The following is a 23,094-nucleotide window of genomic DNA, read 5'->3' on the forward strand; positions in this document are numbered from 1 at the left end:
TTACCAACCAATCCTATTGTTCTGGGAGAAAAAAGTTGGCTCCAGAGCTGTTTGTCTGGCTGCAGGTTACCCCTCCCAATAGAAAAGACATTAATTATTAGCTGTGTCGAACTTTCATGCATATGGGGAGGTTGGGAGAGAAAACTGTTCGTCTGACTGTTATTAAAAGTGTATGGCCACCATAACATGGTCATGATGGTTTGACCAACCTTTAGGAGCCCAACCCTTGATCAGCAAAATGGATAGGACAAGTTGCAGTACCAGAAACAGCCACCCATGTAAATGAGCAGGTGCCCCTTTATTATTGTTTTCGATGGGGACTAAGAAACTTGAACCCTCATAATCAAACATTGATGGCTTACTCTAAGAATAGGCCATGAAGGCTAAAGTGTTTTAAGAACCCCTTTAATAAGATAAAGTTCAGATTCCGGGGCCCTCCAAACCACTAGTTGTTTGGTAACCCCTTAACCAATATGCACAAGCCAATCAAATAAAAATTCAGTCCCGCTTTGACGTAATGTCTACTCGACCACATTTATTCTTGTAAATTCTTGTAAATTTATGTACATTTTGTTCGTATCAAATTTCTCCTGTCTGAATCTCAGTATGTAATAATTATATGGTTCCTAATATTCCTGGCAGGAAAATGACATTTCACATTCCTTCGACAGCACCATTTCTTTGCAAGGTTTAACCATGATTTATCTCATGAAGACAACCCACATTCATTTGCCCTTTAAGACACTCAAGACCTCCAGATAAATGCCAACTCACCAAACCCTTCCATACATTAAGTAGTGGGCAGTTACTTGAATGACCGCTGTAATACTACATTCCACCTACAGCTGCCACCTGAAACTTCTACACATTGCTTGGTGGCCACTTATTTGTATGGCCACCATGTAATGCCACATTTCCAAGTGTGGCCAGAAAGGGCTTCCCCCAGTGATAACAGTGGATTGCCAGTGATTTAAAGGGGTACTCCGCCGGGCAGCGTTCAGAATATTTAGTTCTGAACACTCTGTGCGCATGCTGCGTGGGTCAGCAACGCCCCCTCCCATAGACTTGCATTGAGATACATGGCCCGACGTCACGAGGGGGCATGGACGATCCCCGCAACACGCGCACACAACATTCACAACTAAATGTTCCAAATGCTGGCCAGTGGAGTACCCCTTTAAGAAATTGCTGCAAAACAAAAAAAGAAACTTTAAAGGATTAGAGAAAATATTTAACAAGGTGGTTTGCCCATTGCCCTCTACCTAGACCACAGACCCTATAGCAGCTGTATGTCCTGACTCTATTGGATGTATGTCACTATCTTTTAGTGATCTTCATAGCCTCTCCCTGGCTCCCCTTTTCTTGCTTACCCAATATTGAACTCTTGCACTTCCTTCTACAGATGGCTACTTGTAACATAGGAATTGAGGCCCTCTTAGCTACAGGGCCCAATGGTAGCTATACTGCTGCACCGTGTTCTCTTAGTCTGCAGAATACATAATGCACTCTTGAAGATGTCTTTCTACAATGTGCACATGATTTGGTTAACTCAAACTTCAAACAAGCATTGGACACTGGTTTTACATTAGATCAAAGCAGACAGGGCTGCATTTCGTTATAGGGGTTAGAAAGTTTAGCCCATCTGGACAAAGCATTAAGACAACTGTTGTCTGGGCACACGCCAAGGCTTAACCCTTCTCCTTCTAGATCAAAGTCCTGGGGGTTCTTTCTTTGTTTTTTTATGGAGAACACACAGTTCATGCTATGATGTGGTCCATTACCTGCTGGTAAGTGGGTGACTCAGCCACTACAATACTTTCCAGCCACTTTAATGTGTATATAATATGAAATGTATTAGGAAATCTCAGTAATGTGCAGGTAATGGAATACTTTACCTTCATTAAGCTCAGAACACTCCCTCCTATTACAGAACTAACATAACTTCAACAGGTAACATACAGTATCTGTATATAGCATAGCACCATGTCAAATCAGCACTAAAAGGGTTGTTACACTGCAACTTCTGTCCATATAAAACCCTGTTAAGATCCCCCAATTGTGACACCCCTCTATGAGCCAGAACAGAGGGCATCTAAGTGTTATTTCTCCTATTGTGGCAGATTTAGTCTACCGTATGTCAGCCATTGAGGGCCATCGTGGCAAGTATCTCCTTGGCAAATTTATGGGTTTATATAACTTTTCCCAGCCTTACAATTTTTAAGATCTCTGCTTGCTTTCAGCAAATGGTATTTCTAATATTTAAATTCAGAGGCCATGACTTATTTTGTGTATAGTGGGGAAGATTGGGAGCTAATTCGGATGGATCAATTTTCATAGCAAGTTCATCAAAATTTTAAGGAAAATGGCATTAAATATGTGGGAAAGCAGCACCATGTGAACACTGCCATAGTCAGCTGCATATCTCATTCATGTGGTGATCTAACTAACAGTAACTCATAATGAGCAGATATACACTGAAATGGCGCTTCCACCCAACTATCTACCTTTGTAAGAGGACCCTAACTTGTACCATGGTTTTCCAAATCTTTCCATATATACAGGTAGGGAGATAGCTGGGAATTACTGCAAATAGTGTGAAAGGTGGAGGAAAGCCATTCATAGGACACAAGTGAAACCAGCATGGTACAAAATGGAGGTAAACAAGGTCCCTTAAACATTGTCAATGAAAATGTATAACTTCTTCGAGCAAGGGAACCCCAAACAAGCTAAAGACCCCAATACAGAATCAAAACAGTTTCTCCATTAAGGCGACATGTCACCAGAAAGAGCATCTCATATGACGGTAACACCAAATCAATGATAAGTCAACATTTTTTAAAATATATGCCTCCCCCCTTGTCATACGCTTTGGACCGCATAAAGTTTCCCAGTCTAATTCTTGAACAGACTACATAATCCCAAAAATATATTAACTCAAACACTAGGGTTCAGGCTACAAATGGATTTATACTCTAGACCCTCAGATTTTACATTCCAGAACCCACAACTAATTGAGACCCCGACGGCCATTGGGCATGTTTCTGAATAGTGTTGGTGTATAAGCAAAGATCCCATAAAAAAAAAAAAAACACTTTGGAAACACAAAAACAAGAAAGCAGTCAACGATCTTTTGTGAAAATTGCACTAGTCTACTCTAATCACTTCCCAAAAGTTGATGTCGTAGGGGGCGCTAGTTGGCTTCCTTTGACCTAAAATAACAGCTTGCGTTAACCTATAATTTAACATGGAAGAACATGTACATCATGTGCGCACGCCTTTGACACAGACATTTTCCATTTCTGAGAAAAATATTTCTCTAAATACTCTTGCTGCCATATAGTTATCTGATCCGTCCAACTGTGGTGCGCTTGCTCGCAGTTGAAATGTTTGTTACCGAGCAACTTGAGAAAACGCTATAAAAATAGTTGGAGTAATTGCGCAATTAGGGCTCTACAAATAGCCAGGTAATCCTTTGTCCTCCATTATACTGGAGCTGAACTCAGACACGTGAAAATGCTAATTCTGTATGTCTTTCCCCCCCTGAATCCCTAGTGTCCTGTGGTTACCATAGTGAGGACAACAATCATCTTATTTTTCCACGTGTAAACAGTGAGGGTTTTGGAGACCTGATTCAGGCTTCTTTTAGGTGACTCCAGGTCAAATATTTCTATGTAATGCTTTGTTTAGAGTTTAGTGTTGAATTTTACAGAACTTTTACTTGGATTTATAGACTTTAAATTTACCCTGAGAATAAAAGATTATTATAAAATGGATGAAAGTTCATCCAGCCAAGAGTGTACACACTGTACAAGAGCAAGCGGGGTTTCTTTATATGGTAAACTATAGTTACAAGAAAAACCTAAGTAAACCCTTAAGTAATAAGAGTTTCAAATTTTTTTTCCTCCTTGCACTATGGATGTTTACTCAATGTGCTCAATGAAACACATGATTGGTGCGACTGTTTGTGTATGACATGTTATTAGTTTAGTAAGATTGTGTTGGTCCATAATTGGGACTTAGATAACCAGATAACACCATATTCAATCAATGTAGAATTCCATATTGGCTCCAAAGTAGTGATATATATATATATATATATTTTTTTTTTTTTTTTTTATAAAAAAGGGCTTAGAGTGCTGAAAAATAACCCATATTCATCTGCCCTGATACTCTACCACTGCTATTTCAATGGTTCCGGGTCCCCAGGGCTCTCAGCTTTTTCCTGATGTCCATGACACGCCAACCCTACTGGAATTGCTCTCTCTACCAATAATTGGCCACAGCAGTCACTGGCCTCAACCAGTGGGCAGTTCCTGCAGGTTGAGCGTGTCATGAGAAGCAGAAAGAAGCAGAGAGCACTGGGGACCAAAAACCATTAAAAAGGCAGAAACAGGGAATCAGGGCTGGTCAGTATGAGTTATTTTTTATTTTATCAGCACCTGGGCCCTTTCTAAGAAAATAAAAATTCTAGCCCTAGACAATACCTTTACAGTGAATGTATCACCTCGATTTTTTCACTGATTAGAGGCAGATAAAGAACTATGTTCTATATCAATTTCTATGTACAAATTGTTAATTTTTATTCCATTTTTTTACATTATGACAGAGGCAGCCATTTTGCCTGAACTGTTTTTAACAGAATTTTGAGATATACTTCACATCCCCATGTACATATGCACAATAGTCTGGTCCAATCCCTATTCACATAAATGAGAGTGTTCTGGGCATGCTCTGTGACCTGTGCAGATGTCATTCCACAGTGAGGGAGAGACTGAGCTCTAAGCTTCAGCTATTGTGATGGGGGCTTATCTACATACTGGTATTACCCTTCACTATATTGCTGTCTGTTATGATGAAGGGGTCACTGTTGGGAATTGATTTGTACAGAAGAGAAAGTCTCATCTCAGTTTAAAGAGTACCTGTCATCAAACCATATTTTCTAAACTAACTCAGATTATATTCCCTAACTGCTCCTAAAACTCCTCCTGCCCTCAAAAAAAATTTCCGAGCTTTAAAAAGCTCTGTATCATACCTTTTCCCTTGCTCACATTGTGTGAGCTCCCGGCAAGAGAAAGTGGGCGTTCCCCAGCAGGTGTGACGTCACTGAAGCCTGTGAGAGCTGTGCCTCGCCATGCCCCATATACTTCCAGAGTTTGGTCTCTTACCAGGCCAGGAGGAGACCAAACTAACTGTTTGACTTGTGCAGGGAAACTGATCAGAGCCACCTAGTGGCCGTTTATTTAATCACATAAAAAACATATAAAGGTTGAGAATTTTAGCTGCAAGTAAATAGCAAAGTTTCTTATAGTTACATAAGGAACAATATATTAAAAGTTTAGATTGATGACAGGTACTCTTTAAGGCCTAGTGGCCAGACTGAAAATCGCAAGATTATTAAAAAGGTATTCCAATGGTACGACCCTGGTCAGACCCTATGTAATCAAACATGTTCAAGTGTTCATACACTTATCACCTATCCACAGAATCCCAAGAATGGCGCCCAAATCTCCTTTTGCACAGAGCGAGGACGACACTCCGCCCTCTACTTGCCTGTCTTCGGTGCTCCCATAAAGAATGCATAGAGGGCGCGTGTCGACACCGCTATGTGCACAGGGGGCTTTGGGTGCCTTTCTGGAGATGGCAAGGGATTGGTGTTCAAACACTTGCAACCCCTTTAAAATATAGCTAGAATTAGAAAAACATCACCAAAAATGTGGCTAATATGAATGACATATTGGCTCTTATTTACTAAGAGTTGAATGTAGGTTTCTCTGTGGGTTTTAATTCCCTACAATTTATTTTCCACTTTATTTACTAAGGTTTCCCTACATTTTCCACTTTCCCTACATTTTGCTTTTTTTACACATGATCTGTCTGGTTTTCCTCAGGTCAAATCCACCACATTTTATGTGGAAACCTTAGTAAATATGTTGGGTTTTTGTGGAAATGTCAGGAACACGCCCCCTTTCTGGAGACCACGCCCCTTTCCCTGGCGGCCACGCCCCTTTTCAGGTTTTCTTAGCAAAATGGAGAGTCTGGGTTTTTTCAATTCTGACGCAAATTCTGGCGCAAAATCTGGTGCAGACAGAATTTCTGGCACAATGCGACCGAATCTGGTGCACAACCCGACAAAACATGTTGGGTTTGCAATAGTAAATGAGGGCCATTGTGTGTATAGGATGTAATGCCTTCCGTAGACAAATCAGGCGGAGCAAGGATCCCAAAACATGTCCCTACTTATACATAACTAACTGTATTTGTCTGAGGGAGGTGTTTATACCCCAAAAACACCATAGGGGAGATTTATCAAAACCTGTGCAGGGGGAAGTTGCCCTGTTGCCTATAGCAACCAATCAGATCGCTTCTTTCATTTTTAAAAGGGCCTGTGCAAAATGAAAGAAGCTATTTGATTGGTTGCTATGGGCAACTGGACAACTTTTCCTCTTCACAGGTTTTGATAAATCTCACGTGAATATACCACGAATGTTTTAAATGAGAATATCCCTTAGTCAAATATTCCGCAATGCTCTTATTATACAGTATAAAACTGATGAGTCACATCCAGATTATTATTCGATTATTCACACAATATTATTCACCATAGACCTGCGATTTCCTAAGGACTCGTGACTAAATATGCACTTTTCCCCCCTTAACTCCATGTGTTATTTTTGTGTGTTTCCTTTCAAGTTGCAGAAGCCCTGTAGACCCCGCAGACTGTTCCCTGATGGGCAGTGACCCATCTCTGAGTCTCATTTGTAAGTGATTATGTTCCCTGTAAATCATCCTTGTGGAATGAGTTATACGGTCTATCCAAATGTCTGCAGGAGGAGAAGATGTTCCCTCCCACGCCACAACATGTTTGCTTTAATTGATGTTTCATTATGGGACCTGGGTCCTGTCATAGATTAGAGACTGCTCACTAACCCTAACATGTACCATATGACTGTCATAGATTAGAGACTGCTCACTAACAGTAACATGTACCAACATGACTGTCATAGATTAGAGACTGCTCACTAACCCTAACATGTACCATATGACTGTCATAGATTAGAGACTGCTCACTAACCCTAACATGTACCATATGACTGTCATAGATTAGAGACTGCTCACTAACACTAACATGTACCATATGACTGTCATAGATTAGAGACTGCTCACTAACAGTAACATGTACCAACATGACTGTCATAGATTAGAGACTGCTCACTAACCCTAACATGTACCATATGACTGTCATAGATTAGAGACTGCTCACTAACCCTAACATGTACCATATGACTGTCATAGATTAGAGACTGCTCACTAACTCTAACATGTACCATATGACTGTCATAGATTAGAGACTGCTCACTAACCCTAACATGTACCAATATGACTGTCATAGATTAGAGACTGCTCACTAACAGTAACATGTACCAACATGACTGTCATAGATTAGAGACTGCTCACTAACCCTAACATGTACCATATGACAGTCATAGATTAGAGACTGCTCACTAACCCTAACATGTACCATATGACTGTCATAGATTAGAGACTGCTCACTAACACTAACATGTACCATATGACTGTCATAGATTTGAGACTGCTCACTAACCCTAACATGTACCATATGACTGTCATAGATTAGAGACTGCTCACTAACTCTAACATGTACCATATGACTGTCATAGATTAGAGACTGCTCACTAACACTAACATGTACCAAAATGACTGTCATAGATTAGAGACTGATCACTAACCCTAACATGTACCAATATGACTGTCATAGATTAGAGACTGCTCACTAACACTAACATGTACCATATGACTGTCATAGATTAGAGAATGCTCACTAACACTAACATGTACCATATGACTGTCATAGATTAGAGACTGCTCACTAACCCTAACATGTACCAATATGACTGTCATAGATTAGAGACTGCTCACTAACACTAACATGTACCATATGACGGTCATAGATTAGAGACTGCTCACTAACCCTAACATGTACCATATGACTGTCATAGATTAGAGACTGCTCACTAACCCTAACATGTACCATATGACTGTCATAGATTAGAGACTGCTCACTAACCCTAACATGTACCATATGACTGTCATAGATTAGAGACTGCTCACTAACCCTAAAATGTACCATATGACTGTCATAGATTAGAGACTGCTCACTAACCCTAACATGTACCATAATCCTGTCGGATTACCAGATTTTCTGGATTATCAAATGATCGTAGAAGAAGCTACAAACTGTGGTCCTCCAGCCGGTTATGCTGGGAATCGTAGTTTTGCAACAGCTGGAGATCCCCAGTTTGGATACCTAGGGTATATACCATGATCAAAACGACTAATAAAAAAGTGCTTCTGTACAAAATCTGAGACCCATATACCAGAATGGGCTCTTTATAACAGCCCCGTCTACTCTGTTCAGTTTTATGGTCTTGTAAAATTCCACAGCAAAAAATGCACAAAACAATTGCTGGATTGTCAGACTTTCTGGATGACCGAGTGATGTATTTGTTATGATTAGAATAGAAGGCTAAGTTTGCACATTGTAAAATGTACTGATGTATTTTATTTCAGGTGCATATTTTTGTCCGTAAATGGCAAAAAACAAACAAACACTGTCCAAGTTTTTTTGAAAGGACAAGTATCATGAAAAAAAAAAACATATCTGATATCCGAAGGATAGGATAAGTTTTAGATCGCAAGGGGACCCCCGTGATCTCCTATTTAGAGCCCCGGCTCTCCTTCACAGCGGCGCGTCATGACCCCCACCCGAAGCGGGGGCCGCCACACTTCCTCCATATAGCTCTATGGGAGAGCCGTTTGGTAATTTTTCTCTCTCCCATAGAACTATATAGAGGGGGTGTGATGCGCCGCTGTAAAAGAGAGCCGGAGCTCTAAATCAGGAGATCGCGGGAAGCCCCAGCTCTCAGACCCCCACCATCTAAAACTTACGTTTTTTTTCATGATACTTGTCCTTTAAGGATTAGAGTTGAAAATACATGCATTAAAGGAGAACTCTGACAAAAAAAATTTATTTTGCCATTATACCCGAGCTGCTGCAGCTGAAGTAATACACCTTAACTTACCTTTCGTCGCTGTCCTGGTGCTGCTGGAATCGCTCTTCTGTCCTTTTGCCCTGGTCTCCTTCCCGGGTTTGGGGCCCGACAGGTGACACTGGGCGCAGCTTATTACTGGCTGCAGCAATGTCCTGCCTTGGCCGGTGATAGGCTGAACAGCAGTGTCATGTATTAAGCCCGGGCCTGTTACATCACACTGCTGCTCAGCCTATCACCGGCTGAAATGGGACATTACGGCCGCCGGGAATTCGCTGACCGCAGTTTTACATGTCAGAGAGCGAAAGCCAGTAGTAGACTGGGGTCGGAGGACTTGGAACCGAGCACCAGGGGAGAGGTGGAAGGTAAGTTAAAGGGATGCTTTAAGGGAACTGGACTTATCAGACACCTATACCCTATCCACAGAATAGGTGATAAATATCTGAAATACTGTACGGGCCCCCTGCTACTTACCGGTCCTCAGCACACTCTGGCCCCCACCTTTCTGGACGAGTTGCAAGTGACGGCCCGCTCAGACAGTCAGGACCTCACTGTGGCTGGTAATTGGCTGAGCAGGCAGTCCCTTGTGCTTGTCTAGGAAGGTGGGGACCAGAAGGTGCTGAGGATGGGTAAGTAAACAGGGCCCTGTAAAGGAGAAGGCGGGGGTCCCAGCAGTTACCTCCCATGACCAGACACGTATGCCCTATCCTGTGCATATGGAATAAGTGTCTGATAAGTTTAGTTCCCTGAACTACCCCTTTTAGGATTTATGGGTTCTCCTTTAAATAAAGTACGTCAGAACTTTTCACGATGTGTGAACTTAGCCTAAAGGTCTTTTTACACAAGTAGATAGCTGTCTGACATGAAGCCAGATCGCCTACATTCAAGATGATTCGCGCTTGGTGGAAGGATACTTTAGACAGCTCAATTATTGGTAGTGAATGACCACAGGAACAATCGCTAAATTCCCTGTTAACAAGAGCAGACGGCTACAGACAAACAATTATTTTTTGGGGCCACGTGAAGTCAGCTGACTAAAAGCATTTTCTGGTTTGTCGGCTGATCACTGAGCCATTCCGACACAGCAATAATTGCCCAGTCCGGCTAATACTCACCCAGTATAAAAGGCCATTAAAATGCATTATAGTTGGACAGCCCTGTGGACCTTTGTTAGGACCCTGACTTTCAATACAAACATCATCAGCCCCGAATATCAAAATGTAATGGATGGCCAGGAACTTGACAAGGGAACCCACTTTCTTTATCTATACTAGGATCAATGCCGATCCGATAGTGGTGCTAAAAGGGGTTGTGTAGTTTGGTTATCTCCAATTTCCATTAGTGAGTTAATAGATGGTGGTCCTGTGTTGATTGCCTCTGGAGGATCTGTCCTGTCATGCATTACACAGACAAACCATTGATATGATTGAGCATTGTGTAATACCTGATTTCCCCTGTGGAGGCGCTGCAGAGAAAATTAACACTTGCTTTCAAGTTTGCCCACAGATTACAGATTCCCCTACATATAAATTAGGCAATAAATTATGTAACAAAATTATGCAACAAAATGGAATGAAAAAAACAATGGCTTCTACATCCAAAGAAAACATGTTTCTATTGGGCAAAAGTACTAACTGTGAAGAAAAAATATATATATACATATTTGGTATTGCTGCATTTGTACGACCTATACAATAAAGATAACATACTATTGTTAGTATGAAATGGTGTAACAGAAAAATAGCCCTCATATGGCTATTTGACTAATGAGAAAAAGGACTTGGTCGTTAAATTACGAACAGACCTGATTGGCCCTGGTTGTTAAAGAGACGGGTGGAATTATGGGTAAGTCACCCTCATGCTGTTGATTGGGAGTGGGAACAGTGTTTTGTGCAAAGTTAAGTGTTATATCATAAAATAGGGAAGTTAAGGAAAAGGATATACTGCTATATACAGTGTAGATCTATAAATTATATAATTGTTAAACAAGCATGGCCAGAATCAAAAACATTTTATATGCAGTACATCATGGCAAAACATTAACCTGTCTAATATACTTCATTAGAAAATGTTATTTTCTTCTAATAGAAATCATGGCTTATAAAAAAAAAAGACCCCTAGAGGTCCACATACCATCCAGAACATAATCCTGTCCGACTGCAGCATCATCTTTGTCCCAGCTAAATCACAGACCGGGACAAAGTCCAGTAAGAGAGGGTGGGACTGGCACTCCTCTGTGTCCACTCTTTCCCTATCAGACTGCAGCATGAAAACAGAGAGGAAAGGGTTACAGAGCAGCTTGCAGTAACTGGATGAAGAGACCCAGCACTGCACAGCAGACTCAGGGAGGATGTGAATGCATGGTAAGTGAGGGCAGGCTCAGTGCTTGCTTTGGACACACCCCTTCCTGGGCAGTAGATTTCAGAATGAGTGAGCAGCAGTACAGAGGGATTTGTGAGCCAAATAAAGAAGCTAGACACAAAAAAATTCATGTAAAGCATCTGCATGACCTAATGAGTAACATACAATAGCATAATTATTTTTGTCATATGGCAGGTACGCTTTAAGTAAAAATAAAACTAGTTCAAATGCTCGTAAAAGCACAGTATATCGAAAGGGCTGCTAACACATATGGATGGAGTTGCTTCTAGAGGTTTTCAGAACTGGAGATATGAGAGAAAGAGTAGTGATCATGGGCAGACATGCTTTGTTTTTTTACTTTTTGTCACATATACCCTTCAATATTCATATGGTCAGAAACTCTCTGACCAGAAATAGCTGTAATATACTGCACTAGATTTAGTGTTTAGTCTCTTTAAGATGTATTTGTGTAAAACAAAAATTCCAGTGTGGAAACGTATTTTGCCTTATTAATTGTCCATATAAGACAGATTTGCACACAGGTTATCAGGTCACTCAGCGAGCGATTCAGGCAAGGCACATTTTCTTGGAATTGAAATGCCAACTCCTTGAAACCTGACATAGAAAAGATAACAAAGGAATCTTCGGATTAAACCGTCCAGCGCAAAGTAAATCAAAGCTGTTCACATTAAGTATAAAATTTGACGTAAAACTGAAAGTTCCTTTTGTGCCTGGGTCAGGGTCACTCTGCCGCCACACAATTCATAATGCAAACATCTCATGCAACATCATCTCATCTCAAACATCTCATCTCTCTGTCTTCCTTTCATACTTGTGGATCAATTGCATAATCTGACTGGTAACCAGCAGATATTCTCCTATGAGTAAGGCCTTGTTCACATGGAATTTTCATGTTCATACACATTTTTCACAACTGATTTGAAATCCACTTCACAGGGAAAAAAAAAAAAGATATTGCGTCACTACTTTGGCCTGAAGTCTTTGTCCAGGTAGCTTGGATGGAGATTAATCCTATCGGGGATACCCTTCATCCAAATCCCAGAATACACACTGCAAATCTACACAAATACCAGGGATCTGACAGATTTTTATCATGAAAAATTGCTTTGTGTGGACACACGCTTATAATCTTCGACAAAGAGAGAGTTCATGAATTCAGTGGCCGGGGTAAATTATGATGCAGAATAATGTAGGATTGCTCAGGTCAAGGAGAGTCCCTGTGATCTGGATATCATGAGATCTATGTAAAAGGGTATTCCAAATTGAAGCACAGTCCACAGGATAGGGGATAAGTGTAGATGGCAGGGGGGGTCATCCCGTTCACCTACACTAAACACAATACACTGGGTTATAGTTTGGGTGAAGGCTAGTGCCTACTGAGCGCTCACATGACCAGTGACAATGAATATTTAAATCCAGCTTGTGGGCCTGCCTCCAGCACGCAATTCAGCGCAGATAGAAAAGGATCTTCAGAGGGACCGGGCGCCGGACAGCAGGTCTGGGTATTAGTCAGAGACCCTGCATCGGTCTCCTGTTCACCTGCACTATAACCCGGTGTATTGGGTTTAGTGTGAGTGAACGGGATGACCGTTTTCATTTAAGAACTTCCATAGTATGGACCCAGCCTAAGGGTCTATTCACACGACAGAATTTCCGCTGGGAATAGGAGTGCGGAATCCCATCGAAGTCTATGGACTTTAATTTGAGGAGGAATTCCGCAAGCAGCAATTCTGCAGTGTGAATATACCCTAAGGGTGTATTCACGCACACAGGATCCGCTGCAGATTTAAAGTTGTAAAATCCACAGTGAAAGATTTGAAGATGTAAAATTCGCAACTGTGGAATTTTAATTCTGCAGTGGATTCGGTATGTTTGAATACACCCTAAGAGTTGGTGCAAGAACTCTAGATGCTGTTGGAAAAGCCCATCATGAAAATAGGGGTCTCAAGTTTCCCTGATTAAAGCATGCAGACTGTTGCCTCCATTGAGTTTAGGGAAAAACAATGGGGACACTTCTAGAAATGGATTGAAGGAAATAATGGGGGGGGGGCATCCAAATTTGTGTATAGAAAAAGTCATAGTCCAAATTTTTTAAAAGTCCTTAGAATTATAAGAGCTGGGATCTAGTTGGTTAATCAGGATAACATTTCTGTTTCTAGTTTTGATACGTATCCCCCATTGTCTGAGAAAGCATATGCTCCTGTCTACGAAGAAAGAAACGCTCGATCAGCAATGCAAAATGCCAGCAGGATCTAACTCCACGTCTATATTATTTCACTGCATTTTTACACCTCATACTATTCGGTCCATTTACATTTTTTAATCACCGTTCATAGACTGCCAGTACTGGCTCGATCAGCTATATACACAATGTAAAGCTGCTCCAATTTTTTATAGAAGACGTTTCCAGGAAAATCTTGTGCTGGAAATGATATATATATATATATGTTGAAACCGGGCTTTATGGGTTTTTGCTATTTTAGGAATCAGCTGTCAGACCCAGTGGAATTCTATTTTCCCACAGAAAAGGTTAACACTTTTTTTTTTTTTTACATGTAAATCTTTATTTGTATCTCTTGAGCAGGCATCTACAGTTGTCAGGGCAAAAGATCAGCGATTTGCTTGAAAAAAAATGTTATTTATATGGCTGGAGACTTGCCAAACAGATGTTTTATTTTACCACTGTTTACAGAGGACATTGCCACTGGGCCCCATATGTGCTGTATGATGGGATGACTACTCCCTTAGACACTGTGAACTTTGCATACTGCAACACTGTATATTATTATTTTAAGGAATGGACATTGACCCGGTTCCTGGAAGCGCATATGTTGTCATCCTCATTCCATAAAGGTCTATGAATGTAACATTCCAAATCATATGTGTCACAGCTGTTCTGGTGAAAATTTTAATACAGTTTTTGAAGCAAATGTCAGGAATGAACTTTGACAAAAAGTTTGGTTTGGACAAAACTAGTTCAGAAATAGCCCTGTATAACATTTTTAGGTCACCTAGGAGTGTAGCTAAGTACTTGTGAGCTGTTTTTACGGCAAATTTAATGTCAATGTTATGGTAACATGTATGGCTATGGGCAATGGATTGTACTAGCTGGAGGTTTGTTTAAAAACAGATTGCACATTATTAACATGAAAAACAGTCAAGACATGATCTCTCAGTGTTTATCCACACACACATAGGTAGCGGAAGAAGTAATGGCTTTTTCCAAATGGTCCAATTATGATGCCTTTTTGAAAGTAGCAGCAGGTTTTGTGCCTGGAAAGTGAGAAAGCTATGGCTTTTTACAAGCTGTTAAAAATTATTCCATTTGGGAGAGTAGCACTTGGGTTGAGGTCCTGTTAATGCACAAAAAGTGACACAAAGGCCTCTGTGATACTTATTTCACAAGTAGTGTACAACAAAAAACTGTCACAGATTTTGCATTGACAGAACAGATGCATAATATGCTCTGCAATGTTGCTTTACCTATAATTATTCTGTTTGTGTAATCCTACTCCTGTGTGTTGTTAAGGGATCACTGTCCCTCACAGAGATCTTCACCTAACACGTTCTATATCTAAAATGGCTGCTGAAGCTATGTGCATAGGCTTTTATAGTGGACCTGACATTACCCCTAAACTGCCTCCTGATTGCCTAGGATAACTGTTTGCAAGGCATTATGGGCTACACTGACATCATGTGATCATTCCTTCTTTCTGGTGGCATTGGTATTTCAGCTAGTTTAGTTAAAACAAACTGCTTAAGTTTTCATTGTGTGCCAAACTGAACTTTTAGCAAAACCCAGGTTCAATGAGTTTGGTTTGATCATCTCTAGTCAGAAGCAGACCATGAAGTGGGAAGAGTCCATAGAAAATATTATATTCAAAGTTTTGGCCAGTAAAAACTGGATAAAAAAAAATTGCATTGAATTGACATGTGGGAAAACACTCTTAGATGGTTACGATCATGGGCTGCACCAAGAAGTAATTGCACATTTGGAGAATGTTAAAGGTTCTTCTTGACCCAGACATGGTTGAAAAAAGACATCTGGAAAGAGATAACAAGCGAAAGCAAATTATACACAATATTATAGAAGATAAGTATGACATTTTTCCCAGGGTAAAAAAATGGAATCCATCCTGCCGACCTGGCCACTTGTATCCAACAAAAGTTTACTTTTCTCTATTTACAAATTAAACCAAGATTGATGTTTTCCTTCTTTTCTATTCTTGCCACTGTGGGTAATGAAATGCAGAGCGTCCGATAAACAACATGTTAGTTTTCCAGGCGGAGCGTAACATATGGTATGCAGGAAACGGTCAGGGACTTTGATCTGCAAAAGAAGCCACACGTTCATAGAGGCTGTAATATTACCCTTAACCACTTTCCCATGTCATCCCTCGCATCCATCTGAACTGATGATTCCAGCATCTAACTCAATACAAGGCCTGTTTGCCATAATGTGCCGGAGATAAACACATCAAAGACCCGGGGATCTGCCAATAATTTTCCTTCTCTGCGAGATCTGCAGACTGGAGCCCATGTTCAAAGCCAGTGGAATCTCCATCAAATCTACCCTGAAAGACAAACATTGGGTCCAGGCCCTGACAACCTCACTTTTTATTGGAGAAATGTTTGCAAAGAACTGTGTGCCATCCACTTTTCCCACACTGTTTAGGCTACATTCACATGGTTGTAGGTTGCGTCCTGTTTATATGTGGGATCTTGAGTAGCTGCTGTGATGAGTGTTGTCTGGGACGGAGCTCCTTAGAATATTATGAAGACACTCCAGATGTTCTGCTACTTATTACTGCACCATACTGGAAATACCATGGACATGCTGGTCCTTTGAGTCAGGGCCTTACTCACTGAATCTTAATAGCGTGATACACAGTTGTGGTTTACCCCTGTGGGATACATTTCAAAAATACAATTAAAAAGGCAGTAAACAAGAGAGGTGTGGTTAAAAGGGGTTGTCTCTGTATAAAAAAAAAACAGCTCCGGAAACCCCCAGCGATCAGCAGTTTTACACAACAGCTACCGTCAGTGAAACATTGTTACTTTGTTAGTATTATATGTTATTCAGACAAATGGCCCAGCCATGTACTTCCCTGAAGGGCCAGAACCCACTTCTGGCGTATAGAAGGGGTCCCAAGTGAGAAACCCTTTTTTGGTGTCCATATGAAAAGGAGTTGTCTTCGTTAAACTCTCCTAATCTAAGTAAATACTTGTATTCTCCATGAAATAACTATTAAGGGGTACTCCGGTGCTTAGACATCTTATCCCCTATCCAAAGAATAGGGGATAAGATGCCTGATCGCGGGGGTCCCGCAGCTGGGGACCCCGTGATCTTGCACGCCGCACCCCGTTTATAATCAGTCCCCGGAGCGTGTTCGCTCCGGGTCTGATTACCGGCGACCACAGGGCCGGCGGCGTGTGACATCACGCCTCCGCCCCCGTGTGACGTCACGCTCCACACTTCAATGCAAGCCTATGGGAGGGGGCATGACAGCTGTCACGCCCCCTCCCATAGGCTTGCATTGAGGGGGGCGGAGTGTGATGTCACACGGGGCGGAGCCTTGACGTCACAATGCTCCGGCCCGTGATCGACAGTAATCAGACCAGGAGCGAACACGCTCCGGGGACTGATTATAAACAGGGTGCGGCATGCAAGATCACGGGAGTCCTATGCTTTGGATAGGGGATAAGATGTCTAAGCGCCGTAGTACCCCTTTAAACCATGTTTACTGAAAACTATGTTGTTATTCCTACTAGAAATGTGTCATTAAATAGCCAACTGGGCGTGTCCTGACGTTGTCTTATACTATCCAATCAGTGATTGCAGTGCCAGATTGTGTAGGTAAACATCTCTAAGTGGCAACACCCGTTGACTATTTGGTTGTTGCTGTTCCACACCAAAGTCACTTGGGAAAGTGCCAGATGCTGGTCAGTCAAATTAAATGGGGTTAATCTATGTCTACACAAGCTAATAAAATACAGTATGGGACAAATCTGAGGCTAACATTCGCAGTTCTATCTTGTATTGCATATTGTATTTGTTTTCTCTGGAACAATACACTGTGTGAACATAATCTGCAAACCTACAACTCCCAGCATGCCTGGACAGCCCTTTCACTTGGCAGGTCTTCATCGATGGCTGTAGAAGGATCTGGGGGACAGATAAGAATACAGCTTAGAGGAGGGGACAGGGGACCACAGCACAGGCAGCTCTACAACTGCTGTATTCTTCCCCTCCCCCTCCTTTCTGACCCGACAGCTCTGAGGAGACCGGAGAATGCACAGCCTGGAATATGAGCAAATCTGAGCATCTTCCAGTTTTACACTTTTGCAGGGTCTAAGTGTTAAAGACCCCGACCAATTGTTAGAACGAGTCAAGAGAAAAACATAGCTGACCAAGACAATCCCATAGAATTATATTGTAAGTTTGTCTTGCTCAGCGCACTCTTCTCCCTGCTAGATCTAGCTGTCTGAACACTCAGCCCCCGAAATTTTTTTTTACATGTCTCTGAAATATTTTTTAAGTTTTCTAAAATGACAATGCCCATTTAATTCTTTGAATTCTTAAATTTTGTTGACTTTAGCACTCGAGATGTACCCACCCACTCAACATCTCATTTTGTAGATATTTCTTTATCTTCACATTTCTTCTACATTTAGTATGCCTCCTACTTTAGGTATACCTACACAGCCTACCAGGGCACACCCCAGGCAATCATAACATCCTCCATATGGATCTATATGGACACGACCACAACTAAGGTTATGTTTGTTTACAAATAGTTTTTTTTGTTGGCAACTTTTAACTGTATTAAACTTAACAATATTTTTACAATGTTTAATGTTCCTATTTTAAATATAATAAGCTGTATAGCAATATCTGTGTATTTCAATACAATATTATTGCCTATAGCATTTATAGGCATACAAGTACAGTCTTCAAACATGACCGGCTGTGAGAGGCAATGTCTATACTGAAGAGAATCCCCTCTATTCCTTATTGCCAAATAGTTTGTGTACACACTGTATGGGTATAAGGGGATAGCCCAGTGCACAAGTGTTACACATTTCGATTGGTAAAGTCCTACTTTTTATTAAAGGAACACGTCCACATACTAAATTCTTCGATTTCCGGAATGTCACTTCTAATTCTAAAAAGGAAATTTTTGGGAAATTTAATTTAACAATAATTGCATATAGCTGGGGCCACAAACCAGTGCCGCTTCTATAATTTATTAAATGAAGATTATTGGATTATAACATAAAAGAAAGAAATTTTCTCAAACATCAATTATCTCAGCAATAAGTTTGTCTTTGCCATTGGCTGGCCGGCATCCAGGAGAAATTCTCTTCATATGAACTCATTACCCAGTGTTCTGCCATCAGTTGTCTTATCAGTCTGTTCAGTCCCATCTCCCTAATTACACCGAGGAACATACATACCCCCGTGGAGTCTCATTTTGTGGATGAGCGGCTGCCAGCTTCCTGGAAACCTGTCAATCCCACAATGTCAATTCCCCTGTAATTTGTATGCCTATCATTAGAGGTTGAGATTTTTCTCGCAGAAAAGACAGCTACAGGAAGGCACAAAAGGCTCAGGTGCCCCAATTCGACAGAACTTAATTCCAGCAAAGCTAAAGTTGCAAATTCCTTACAAATGCCTCAAGTTTCAATATTTTCAACATATAATGATCTTTTCTGGACCATTGTAAGCTGAAACCATACTGAACATACAATGCTATGGACAGACAAGATCTGTCAATGGCTGAAAGAACTGATCCATCAGAATGCATGCACTGTCTGACTGTCTGGTAGCGCCTCCCTACAGTACAGGGAGGTACTCCAAGTTCTGTACTACTCTTAACCTATGCCACGGTTAGCTGCTCCTTTTGACACCAGGTGAGGGCGGCTCCATTTTACTTTTTTAGGACACTGTGTACTGTACAGGACCCTGAAGAAGCTCCTGTCCTCTACATAGACAACGATTTACAGCTTCCAGCTGATCTTTCTTACTTTTTCTTAAGGGCTTGCTTTACCTATTTTTTATTTAACCCTCACTTTTTCCTAGTTTTGGATGACATTTGGGATCTTCAGAACCAATTACCAGGTTTCCATAGAGTTATGATCTCAACATTCAATGGTTTCAGCATATAATGGTAGTCCTGGAACCACTATATATTGTAACTTCAGGGACTACTGTATAGTCGCTGACTACATTGGTAGACTTTTGGTTTCAGTAGATAGCAACTGAATTTGCAGTTAGTCTTCCAACATATTAACTACACTTATAAAAGCATAGACATACAAAGATGGAGAGGTTTACAGGCTTCCCTTTTGATACCAATGTGTTTAGTGGGTTTTTAAGTTCTGAAGTCCCTTTCACATCACATTTCAGGGGTTCCATTGGTCAGTACATTTAAAAAATTTCCAACATCTCCATCCAACATGTTGCCGATGGACCCATACACTTCAATGGGCTGAATGTAGTCTAATTGTGACTACATTGGTTCATTTCCCAAAACTATGAACTTTCTGTAAGGGACTTAAAATGTGGTCAACCGGATTTATCCTTTTTTCCCAAAGTATAGCCCAAAAGGTGATGTGAATGTGGCCTTAGGCTGCATGTCCACATAATCACGAAAGCCATAAAGAAACACACTGTTTGTCTTGCCGATATCATTAACACATTGGTGGTTCAATGATAAGACACTAGGGAACACACATGTCCACTCTCACAATCACCCACATAATGCTGGCAGCCATTTGTAATGGAAGGTGCATGAGATTGACACTTTTGAGTGGCACTGCAGGTGGTAGCATTATGCTGGCACTGAAATTGGACACTTTAGCCAACAGTGGGGGTCCTGTGACTGCTATGGGGGAACTGTAGTTGGCTCTATAATAGTGACAATGGGGCTGGAATTATTATGATAGATATTGTAGGAATCACTGGCTATTTCATGTTTTATTGAATAAAAGTGTTAATAATTTGCTTTGCTTGCTATGTTTATACAGGATGCTAAATGCAAATTTGGCATGTGAATTGAATAATACACATTTTGAAGAATATGGAGGGAAGCTATCTCTGACAAGAGGGAAGTTAGCCTGCAGAAAAGGAACAAGTTCTGGCTTAGAGGAGATACAATGGTGTCAAAATCCAGTATCTGAAGGGGGCCTCATTTTCATTTGCCCTCAGAGTCTCCCTTTTAACTATGTATGCCCCTAATCACTGGTAGAGACTGTTTTTGCTTACATTTTTGTTACTAATTGTCCTCAAATGTATTTATTTGCTTGGTGATTGCGACATAAAGTGGCAATGGTTGACCACAAACTCCAAAATTGCTTCCGTTGTTAATGTCTTTTGTTTTTGTAGCTCATTTAATGGTAAAATCCGCTTTCTAAGGCACCCGGTTAAAAAAACAAAAAAATGTTTCTCCAAGAGGCAGACTTTAGCGACTCATTTTTCTTGTGTATTTTTGTTTGACTTTGTGTGACTCTCCCGGGATTATGCTCAATCTTGGTTTTATATTTAAAGACTCTGCTTTTTGTCATGAACTGTTTACAGTCTCTGGAGACCTTAAGGACCAGGGGGACTTGGACTATGTAACTTTATAGAACATGTGTGGAGCGGGAGACAGAAAAAGGAGTGATGCTAATCGGCCCTGTGAATAAATTCCATGTCATGAGAGACTGGAGACCTCGGGGACGGGATGTTGCAATTACAGGATGATCCAGCCAAAAAAATCTGTTTGGATTTAAGTAGATAAAAGGGTCTCAAACCACATAGTGCTGCGGTGGGGGGGGGGGGGGGGGCAACGACCCAGTAGGGAGAGGAAAACTGCTGGGAAAACACAGGGATGACAAATAGTGGAAGACCTTGTAAATAAGGGCTATTGAATGGAGGGAATAGTAGACTAAATAGTCTTGGCAGTCTGAGGATTTAGTTATCAGTCTTGTTTCCTGTCTGTAAGATAGATATGATTCAGAAAATGTACTAATGACAAGACTGAAACAGTTAAGATAATCTCTTAAATCATAATAATAGTATAGTCTTATTAAGGGGTTGTTGGCTTACAAATTAGATTGGCCTCCAATTTCTGCAAATAGAAGTTTGTATCATGAATCCGCCCAGGCCCGATTTTACCTATAGAGAGACTAGTCACATAGGGGGACATTTATCAATGTTTGCTTATGTATTCCTTTTTTTAGTAATTTTTTTCTTACAATTTTTTTGCTTATGTGTGACTTACCGTATTTTTCGTCGTATAAGATGCACTTTTTCTTCCCCAAAACTGGGGGGGAAAAGTCGGTGCGTCTTATACGGCGAATACACCCCTATCGCAGCGGTCCCTGCGGCCATGAACGGCCGGGACCCGCGGCTAATACAGGACATCACCGATCGCGGTGATGTCCTGTATTAACCCTTCAGACGTGGCGATCAAAGCTGACCGCCACGTCTGAAGGGAAAGTGACACTAACCCTGCTGTTCAGTCGGGCTGTTCGGGACCACCGCGGCGGTCCCGAACAGCCCGACTGAATAGCCGGGTTAGTGCTTACAGGACACCGGGAGGGACCTTACCTGCCTCCTCGGTGTCTTCTCCGTTCAGGGATCCCCTGTATGGCCGGTGCTCTCCTTCCTCGTCATCACGTCATCGCGTACGTGCGTCGGCGTGCGTAACGACGTGATGGCGGCGACGTATAGCAAGGATACCTGGCCGGCAGCAGAGACGTTCCGGAGCGACGGGGACACGGTGACAGCGATGGAGCGACATCCAGCCAACGGCTGTCCGGGCATGCTGGGAGTTGTAGTTTTGCAACATCTGGAGGTCCGCAGGTTGAAGACCACTACTGGGTTCAAAATGTAATTTTTTTTAGATTTTGCACCTATAAATTGGGTGCGTCTTATACGCCGATGCGTCCTATAGGACGAAAAATACGGTATTTATCAACTGCTTTCAGCCTGTTGATAAATTTCTTTCATGTAAGCAATTTTTCTTTTTTTTTTTGCTTTGGTAGTGGCTTTTTCTTCTCCATGTCTGATCTGGAGTACATTTAGTAGGTTTTTTCATGTAATGCAACTTTTTTGCGACTTTCGCACTTGATAAATCTCTGACCACTGCAAGTCAAAAATCACTTTTTTATTTTTTGCTTAGGGCACTGCACAATCAAAAAGTCGCAGAAAAAAGAGAGTAGTGGCAAGTGCGACTTTTTTGCGAAAATTTTAAGCAAAAAAAACCTACTAAATGCTTTGATAAATGTCCCCCATAGTGATCCTGATTTAAATAATTTTTCACCATCTAGGCTGTTCTAAACAAGCTGTTTGGAGGTGTTGGGAGCAGTGGTTATGTGAGGGCACATACAATGCAAAAATATCCCAGACAGACCGCCGGTAGAGTGGATTGTTTCATCTCCTGACAAGCACAAGTAGATCCCACAGTTTCATTGTCCACCATCCAGGCACAGGTGGCATCTTCATTACATCCCTGTCTCTATCTGGACCATTTGCAGGTGCTTTGCAGAAGGAAATTTGGAGTCAAAGAGCCCATTACGTGCCCTGTCATTGAGATCTTTTATGGGCAAATGTGCCACAGGATGCCATATGGAACCTGTATGTCTGTATGCCCAAATG

At 41.3% G+C, this 23,094-nt stretch overlaps 1 protein-coding gene across 2 annotated transcripts in view; it reads left to right on the forward strand.

The window, feature by feature from the left end:
* The window catches only part of PDGFRB (platelet derived growth factor receptor beta), a 160,638-nt gene that overhangs the window by 69,881 nt on the left and 67,663 nt on the right, over positions 1 to 23,094 (forward strand). The gene's annotated exons all lie outside the window — the stretch shown is intronic.

This window comes from Hyla sarda, chromosome 4 (assembly GCF_029499605.1).
Source record: "Hyla sarda isolate aHylSar1 chromosome 4, aHylSar1.hap1, whole genome shotgun sequence".
Lineage (NCBI taxonomy): Eukaryota > Metazoa > Chordata > Amphibia > Anura > Hylidae > Hyla > Hyla sarda.